General features: G+C 37.7%; 1 long non-coding RNA gene across 1 annotated transcript in view; it reads left to right on the top strand.

Annotated features, from left to right (window-relative positions):
* LOC123387343 overlaps window positions 1-8,606 on the top strand; it is a 34,628-nt gene extending 26,022 nt beyond the window's left edge. The window contains exon 3 of the long non-coding RNA XR_006601773.1: window positions 8,470-8,606. This is a non-coding gene — a long non-coding RNA (uncharacterized LOC123387343). The remainder of the gene's footprint in view (window positions 1-8,469) is intronic.
* The last annotated feature ends 424 nt before the right edge of the window (window positions 8,607-9,030 follow it).

Below are 9,030 nucleotides of genomic sequence, written 5' to 3'. Positions count from 1 at the left end.
CAGGTAAGAACATAAAACATACAAGTTTGGAATGGCAAATCCTAGCAAAAAATGGGGCCCTTGCTCCTATCTTCCATCCCTTCACCATGGCAGGCATTGCTTATAGATCATGGCACAATTTCCTGTTGATCCTGAATAGAACCTCAAGCCCTCATACACTGCTCCAGGCAATTACCACTAATCTATCAGAATTGACACTCATGCTGAAATCTATTTGTCATCCCTGATAGACTTACATGGTGTTTCTCTCTGGCCTAAGGGAATCAGAGAACCAGCTCAAGCGTTTGTACATCTCTTTGACTTTGCCACTTAAGAGGACAGAAGGAGCATAATCTATAATGCTGTTTTGGGGGACCATCCTGATTTGGTTTAAACTTCATTGAGGAACTGCTGGGCTTGGATTATAGAATCTCTGAATGGGTTACTACGTGAGGCTATAAAATCTTTTTGCTACCTTTGTAAATAAGCTAGATCCCTATTGGTCCAGAATAATTGGGCACTACCCTGCCTATGAAAAAGACTGAAAGAAAATAACCTCTGGAGAGCATCTTTGGTCTTATTATTGAATTTTCTCCTCAGCCAGAGTTAATGACAGTATCTCTGAAACAAATGTATCTGTGTTCAAAGATTCAAAGAAACCTCTAGCTCAAAAATGTTGTGACAGAAATTGGAAAAATTCTTTCATCTACAATTAAGGAATATCATATGTACATTTAAAAATATTTTTAAATATATGTTTGTAGCATATTAGAAATTTTAAAACAAAGCTATTTAGTAAATATAAACTGTATAACCTTTGATACAATCCCATGTGTTAAGGAAAATACCATCATACAATTTACCTCTAGAGCTAATCAGCTGACTAAAATTAAATCAAAATCTTATCTTTTAATTAATGACCACTCTAAAGAAAGACAGTTAAAAGGAAGGACAGCAAAGTCATATGATGTTTAAACCATGTCTTGGTTTCATGCTGTCTCAGTTTTAAATACAATCATTCATGATTCTGAAATTCATCAAAATTTCCTGAGCAGGTGTATACCTAGAAAAAGATGTTTTAATTAAAACTATTAGCCAGTATAAGCAGAGCTCTCCACTAAAAGCTTGGCTTGGAATGGCAGCAAATTAACATAAAATGCCAATCTAATAAGAGGAAAAGCATCCTAGAGGTTGTTGTCCAAAAATGGGGCCTGAAGAATTTAACTGATCCATATCAATTAGCACAGGATGTCACTGTTATTCCATTCATGGTGACTGCCACCTTATGCAGCTCTAGTATTGAAACCAAATGAGAAAGATTTCCTCCTGTGGTAGGACCTAATCCTATGGCAGAAAACTTTCATCAAGGAAAAAAGAAAAAAGGGGAACAATGAGCTATTTTGTTTTCTAAACACCAAAGACACATATCTATTAAACTCCCTAGAATGTTAATAATCTCTGTGAAGGGGTGCCTGGGTGGTTCAGTGAGTTAAGCCTCTGCCTTTGGCTCAGGTCATGATCTCAGGGTCCTGGGATCAAGCCCCACATTAGGCTTTCTGCTCAGCGAGGAGCCTGCTCCCCACTTTCTCTCTGCCTGCCTCTGTGCCTACTTGTGATCTCTCTCTCTCTCTCTCTGTTCAATAAATAAATAAAATATTAAAAAAAAAATAATCTCTGTGAATCCCAAGCTTATACTTAGCTATAAATTGTAGGAGGCATAAATCAAAAGTTTATGAGGCCAAATATGTGTCAGTAGTATGTTCCATTTTTGAATGCTCACTTGGTGCCAGGCACTTATCTGAGCATTTCTTACATAATTATCACCATTACAACCTTGCGAGGTCAAATGCCCCTTTATACTGAGAAGAAACTGAGTCCCAGAGAGGTTGCCTAACTTGCTCAAAGTCAGTAAGTAGCAGAGTAGGGATTGGAACTCATAGTCTATAATCTTTATCATCATGCTCTACTTCTCCTAGTATGTTTACAGATTTCTTTTTTGTTCTCTTTGGAAAAGGAAAAGGAAGGGAACCTTCCTCTGCCTTTAAGTTGGGATGGAAGGAAATTTTCCATAATAGTCTTCTAAAATCAGACTAAACAATTTGATAATACTGGTTTTCACAGATTTAAATCACAGATGAAACTAAGCCATCCAAAATTCATTTTGGAGACCATATATATAGAACCTAGTTTTTAAAGAAATCGATTACATTTTCTAATGTCTGAAGTGAGGCATGCTAGCACCTTTCTAATGTAAGGTGATGAGGAGCCTTACATAATTATTTTGAAGTTGGCTCAAAAAATGTACAGTCCTATTATAGGAAGAGACACATAAAAAACAAATGATGTTGAAAGCCTCGAAGGTCAAGTATAAGGATCTGATTGTCCTTCCTTCTTATATCATTGCAGATTCATTCTCCCTAAATATCTTTACATTGCAATGTTGCTCTCTTATCTAACTTGTACTTCCTGGAAGTTTTTCTTTTGCCAAAAATCAGGGCATTAACATTTGATTAAATATGGCATTGTGAAGTTTTCCTGATGAAAATTCACACACACACACACATAGACACACACGCACCCCAGACAGGTATGGACCTCTACCATGAGAATTACCTGTTTATGTGGTTGGTTTACATATTATTAAACCACCCATCTGATCTCTAATGGCAGCCCTACTGACACTGTCTGACCCAGTTTGACAATCTGGATAGAAATTGTAGGGTTGGCTGTTCAATGGCTGTGACTTTTAACAGCACTGCTTTTGGGCCTCAAATCAATTCTCTCTGTTTACAGACCATTTCACAGCCCTTTACCTGCAACATCACTTGTGTCAGTCCCATAAATACTTTGGTGTATATAATGCTTGAATTAGCATAATGGTTTAGGCTCTAAGCTCTTAGCCCAAAGAAGGACACGTCAACATGTTCTCTTCACTTAAGCAATTAAGAGCCATTATGCTGCTTCAGTGGAAATATCATCAAGGTTAAAGACAATCCCAAACAGCCCTCTCACCTTTTTATTCTAAGTCTAATAAATGAGGCATAGAAATTGAAATGTTAGTAAACAGTCCTACTTGCAAGCTCTTTTTGGATCATGCTTAATCAGACCCCCATTCACCAAACATTTGCAAGGGATTCAGAAATGTGTATATTGAATTTTTCATTTAGTGCAAGAAAATAAAGCTTGCTGATTTGATTTCAGTATCATACAAACATGAATTTAATTTTGCCAAGTTTAAAAATTTTTATCAAGTTACATAAAAAGATATCTCTATACTTTTATTATTCAGTATGACAAAGGTTACATTTTTAAAGGTAATGTGGTTGCTGTGACTTAAACAAAGGGATAGTTCCAAAGTCTTTCTATATTTTTTCTTTTTGCATTTTTAAAAATTTGCTTTATTGAGGTTTAATTTGCATATAATAAAATTCAATTCTAAGTATACATTTTGATGAGTTTTGGCAAATGTATATAGTTGTGTAATTGCCATTATAATCAAGATATAGAATATTTCTGTAACCTGAAAAAATTCTCTTGTCCACCTCTACAGTTAATCCTCTTCCCCAGCCCTGGAAACCAATGACCTGCTTTTGATCACTAGTTTTGCTTTTTCTAGAATTTCATATAAATAGAATTAGATAGTATCTTCTGTGTTTGGCTTCCCATATTTCTCTGTATCTTTTCCTCTATGTATTAGCGGTGAGAAGGTATTCTGAGAACCATAATTTGGGTGGAATCCTGGCTTCACCTCTTCTGCCTCAATGACCTTAAGCAAGTTATTTAAATTCTCTGGGCCCTAGTTTCCTCTTCTACAAGAATGGGGAAAATATCTCCACAGTATGGGTTATAAATAAATCTATGCATATACTTGTGTAAGGTATCTAGAAAGTGCTCAATAATTCTGGGTTTCTTAGATTGGTGCTGCTCTCTCCAGTGTTCAACATCTTTAACAGCTGCTCACTACAGGCCTCACTATGACTGAATCCAGTGACTGCAACAAGGCACAAAGGAATTTTTCAGGTTTGGGAAATACCTGTATCTTGACTCTAATGGTAATTACACAATTATATACATTTGTCAAAATTCATTAAACTATACACTTGAATTTTATTATACGTAAATTACATGGCAATAAAGACGATTTTTTAAAATCTAAAAATAAAGTGTACAGAAAGAACTTGGAAATATCTCTTGGTTTAAAATCACATGTGATGAGAGATACCCTTGACTCATGCTTCATCAGCTGGGCTTGCTGCTTTGGCCAAATAAGGGAAGCATTCAAAGCCTTTCCTAAGAGCATCACATTTGATATCATCAACAAAAGCCCTGCAAGCAGCAAATGTTGTTTTCACAAACCACTGTCCTTGTGTTGACTTTTTAAGTTAAAGAAATCAGTTGTGCAATGAAAGAATAAAAGTAATGTGAGGGAGAGACTGTATGTGTGTGTGTGTTTGTAAGAAAATGCAGTTAAGTGACTTTGTATTGACGGTCTTGAACAGCTTCAAAATGTCATCAAATGTGCAAGAAAATTAAGCTTAAAAACAGTTAATTGAAGTATCACTTTCTTTGGGGCATCTTCCCCAACTCCCACCAATGCCCTCACTCCATACTGAGTTAAACACCCCACTCTCTATTCTGATTTTACTCTGTCCTTACCTCTATCACATCAGTTATCACACTGCATTTTATTTATTGGCTTGTCTATTCCTCTTCATAATACTACGCAATCCTTGAAGGTAGGTAATTTGGTTTTGGTATCTTTATATTTCCAGCATCCTGAACAATTCTTAGTAGGGGCTCAATAAATGTTTGATGAGTAAATGAGGTCTTAATCACAATACTTCCATTTACAATATTACAACCAACATTTACCCCAGGCTTGCTTTTAAGTGATTTGGGTCCAGTGTATACAAGGCTCTGAAGGAATAGAAGACCCACGAAAAGACATGAAAATCAAGGAGATGATAAGAAATTTAGTGTGAGGAGAGGAAATAGTAAAGAAGTGTCCTTTAGTCCTTTGCTTCCAGAATCCCTGCTTTGGGCAAACAGTTCTGAGTTAGATTGCAGCCCTCCCAAACTGTGTGACATTAGACTAATTACTAAACCTTCCTGGGCTTCAGTTCACCTGTGACTTTTCATCTATAAAATAGAGGAAATAGTAATGATATCTCCTTCATAGGGTTTCTGTGGGATTGAATGATATAATGCATATAGAGCACTCAGCACAGTGCCTGGTGCACTGTGAATACTCACAAAATGTTAATTCTCTAGCATGTTTCAAGATTACAGACTCTAGAGTCCAACAGATTAGGTCTGAATTTCAACTCATTCTAATTCAGCAATCCCTGGTCTGTGTGAACCAAGACAGATTACTTATAACCTCAGATTCACTAAGTGCAAAATGAGGATAATAACAGTATCCCCTCATAGGGTTATTCTGAGAATTAAATGAGATAAAAGAACTTAGCGTCATGACTGGCACAAAATAAATGCTTAATAAAGGTTAATTATTATCCTAGCCTGATAGGATCTAGCTCTACTGTTACCATATAAGCCCTGTTTCTCAGCAGGAATCCTTTATTTCAATCAGGAATATTCCCTCTTTCATTTGTATTTGCCATGCTCATTTATTTTTCTTTTCTTTTTTCATGCTACAGCTATCATAGGTCAGTGTGGGAAAAGGAACAAAGGTTTTGAGGTCAAATGACCTGGATTCTAAATCTGGCTTTGCTAATATTCTATTTGTGCACAAGTCACCCTGCTTCCCTGAATCTGTTTTCACCTGTAACATGGAGACAATAATCTTCATTTCGTTGGCTTTTTGTAAAGATTAAATGAGATCATATGTAATAAGGTACCCAATGTATAGTAGGGGTTCTATTGAATACATTTTAGTTTCCAATCCACTGCATTCCCCCAGTCAAGCACACTTACTCTCCTTTATACCTATCTAAATTTCCAGCTTTTGGGGCATATAAAAATCTCACCTCATTCTGGAAGCTGTCTTATACTAACCCACCTTGATCCCACAAATGTATTATATACTCTTCTTGTTATGCTGATTCTGTAAATTAGTCTTGTCTCTTAAACTAGACCAATTAATCTTAATCTCTTCTGAGTCATGGACCCCTCGATAACCAGATATTTCTTTAATTCTTCTCTAAGATTTTCCCACAGGGTCTCCTGGTTGGCTCAGTCTGTTGAGCATTGACTTTTGATTTTGGCTCAGGTCATGATCTCAGGGTCCTGGATCAAGCCCCACATCATGCTTCATGTTCAGTGGGGGGATCTGCTTGAGGATTCTCTCTCCCTCTCCTTCTGTCCCTCCCCCCATTCCCACTATAAATAAATAGATATATAGATAAATCTTCTTTTAAAAAGAGATATTTCCACATATGTGAAATCTTGCAAATAATTTCAAGATGCTAATATCCCCTAAAACCTCTGAACTTTTGTCATCCCCCTTAGGGAAGTGACTGTGTGATACTCTGTGTGTGTTCTGGGGCGGATGCAGAGTGTGTTAAGACCAAGTGATGGACTAATTAATCTTCTGCCTCAGAAGACAGGTGGTGGTAGCATGTCCACAGAAAGGGCAGGATGTTGGATAGGGCAAAAGGTGAGGAGCCAGGTCAACATCTCAGTCTTTTAATTTTTCCAGAGCAAAACAACTTGAATCTTCATTTTGCTACCGAAGGAAGGGATACAGATATTGGAGTAATACAGAGAAGTATGGAAAGATAATCTGAAAATATTCCATTCCTGAATCATAGATATGTCCAGTCCACAGAAGCTAAAAGAGTACTTCTCTCTTTCTACTTTCAGCCTCAGATCATAACTTTTCCTGGGTTTTGCAGCCTCTCATTCCACCCATAAGGACTAGTTGCCTGCTTTGGCTGCTTTTATTGTAGTTGCTGTTTCACTTAATGGCTTTGAGTTTTTGATAAAACAGTTCACATTTGTCTTAGGCAAAATGCTTTGATTTTGAATTTTGGTCTGTCACCCAGATCTAACAAGAGAAGTGCCTCATATGGAATGTAAGCAAAAAGAAGACCAACCTCAATTCTAGTCATGGCCCTGGGGAACTGGCTGTGTGACATTGGGCAAATCACCTCTCTTCATGGTCTTAGTTTCCTTTTTCATACAACTTGACAATCTCTCCTAGTCCTGACCCTCCATGATTCTGTGATGTTGCAGTGATTCGTGATTGGAACTAGAAGATTATCTAAAAAGCTTCAGTGTATACACAGGAAATGTATGGCAAATGGCTAAGAAGAACAGGTTTCAACTGTTCAATTACTACCTTAAATGAAAGTTAGCATATTTACCATATGAAATTTTGGAAACCATCCTACAACACATACTCAACACTGGGTGACAATAAATAAAAGTTTTGTTTCTTTGATGATTTAGAAGCCTTATGGATCTCATATCCACTGTTCAAAGCTACAAAAGAAAAAAATGTAATTTTTCATACTTTCAGGTTGTGGTGATTTGAAAAAGTGGGAATAGTAGGTCTAACCAAAGTGAAATGTATATCTTTAGATCATCTGTTGTGTCTCTTCCCTATAGCACCTTTGTAAAATCCCTAATAAAGAAAGTAAATGGCATTGGGATGCCTGGGTGGCTTAAGTCAGTTAAGTGTCTGACTCTTGATTTTGGCTCAGGTCATAATCTCAGTGTTGTGAGATCAAACCCCACATTGGGCTCCATGATGGTTATGGAGTCTGCTTAAGATTCTCTCTCCCTGGGGCATCTGGGTGTCTCAGTAGGTTAAAGCCTCTGCCTTCTGCTCAGGTCATGATCCCAGGATCCTAGGATCAAGCCCCGCATCGGGCTCTCTACTCAGCAGGAAGCCTGCTTCCTCCTCTCTCTCTGCCTGCCTCTCTGCCTACTTGTGATCTCTGTCTGTCAAATAAATAAATAAATAATCTTAAAAAAAAAAAAAGATTCTCTCTCCCTCTCCTTCTGCTCCTCCTCACTCCCTCTCTAAAAAAAGAGAGAGAGAAAGAAAGAAGAGAAATGATATAATAAAGAATTTTCTTTGGGCAGAAAATTACCACCAAAACATCTTAACATTCTGATATTCTAGTAATGATATCAGCTTACAACAAAAACTGGAAGCATGTGAATAGTCAGTTTCTAATTTTATTCTGCCTTTTCAGACTATGCAAGAGGAAAAAAGATGATAAATAGCCAAAGAGATTTTCTTGACATCATGCTTAACTGAAATTTCAAAATAAATCAGTTGGGCCCGTTTTTAAAGACCTACAACTAAATTATCATTGGATCGTTTTGTTCTGCTCCCAACTGGGTTTCCGAGGGACTTGTGGTGAGATACAACAAGATCTGAAAATGGGCCACAGTGCGAAAACATTGCAGTTTGGTTTGATTTAGTCTAACTCTTGTGTAATAACTTTCTTTGAAGTGTGGGTTGAGGAGCAGGTTACAAGCCCGAGGCCACAAGCTCATCTTGTTCTTGTTACAACTCAGATGCCCTGCAGTCCCCGCACTATATATCAGAGACTTGGCACCAGAGTCCCTGGCTGATCAAGAGTGGAGCCTTCATTCCCAGCACAGCGAGCGACTGAGCAACAAACAACAACATGGTTCTGTTTGCTTGGGAAACCCATTTGACAAAAGGACACAGGTGAGTCTTCAAGGAGCCTGTGAGCCTGAGGAAGCCTGAGGAAGCCTGACTTTGCTCTCAAAGGTAAGGAAAAAGTTAAAAAGTCATCTACCTGATAAAAAGGTCCCTGTCCTAGGGAGAGACAAAACACATTTTCAGATTGCTGGCCAGTTTCTCGTGTTCTTTAGCTTTGGGATTGCTACTTCTCTGCAGATCGCCTGACCCAAGCAAATCTCAAGGCAAGTCTCCGACTCCTCTCTAGTCTGATTTTTCATCAGCAAAATGGGGGGGTTGGACCAAACGATCTATTAGGCCTCGTCCTACTCTAAAATTTGGTGATTCTGACCCTGTGACAATCTTGTAGCCCCCAAGGGATTAACTTGATTCCTTCCGTTGGTCACAGATTTTCCAACAACCTGATTTAG

Source organism: Mustela putorius, unplaced genomic scaffold (genome assembly GCF_011764305.1).
Source record: "Mustela putorius furo isolate JIRA1106 unplaced genomic scaffold, ASM1176430v1.1 tig00003853_pilon_pilon_pilon, whole genome shotgun sequence".
Classification (NCBI taxonomy): Eukaryota; Metazoa; Chordata; class Mammalia; order Carnivora; family Mustelidae; genus Mustela; species Mustela putorius.
Note: the sequence above shows the minus strand (reverse complement) of the source record. Positions and strands in the feature narration are given on the sequence as shown.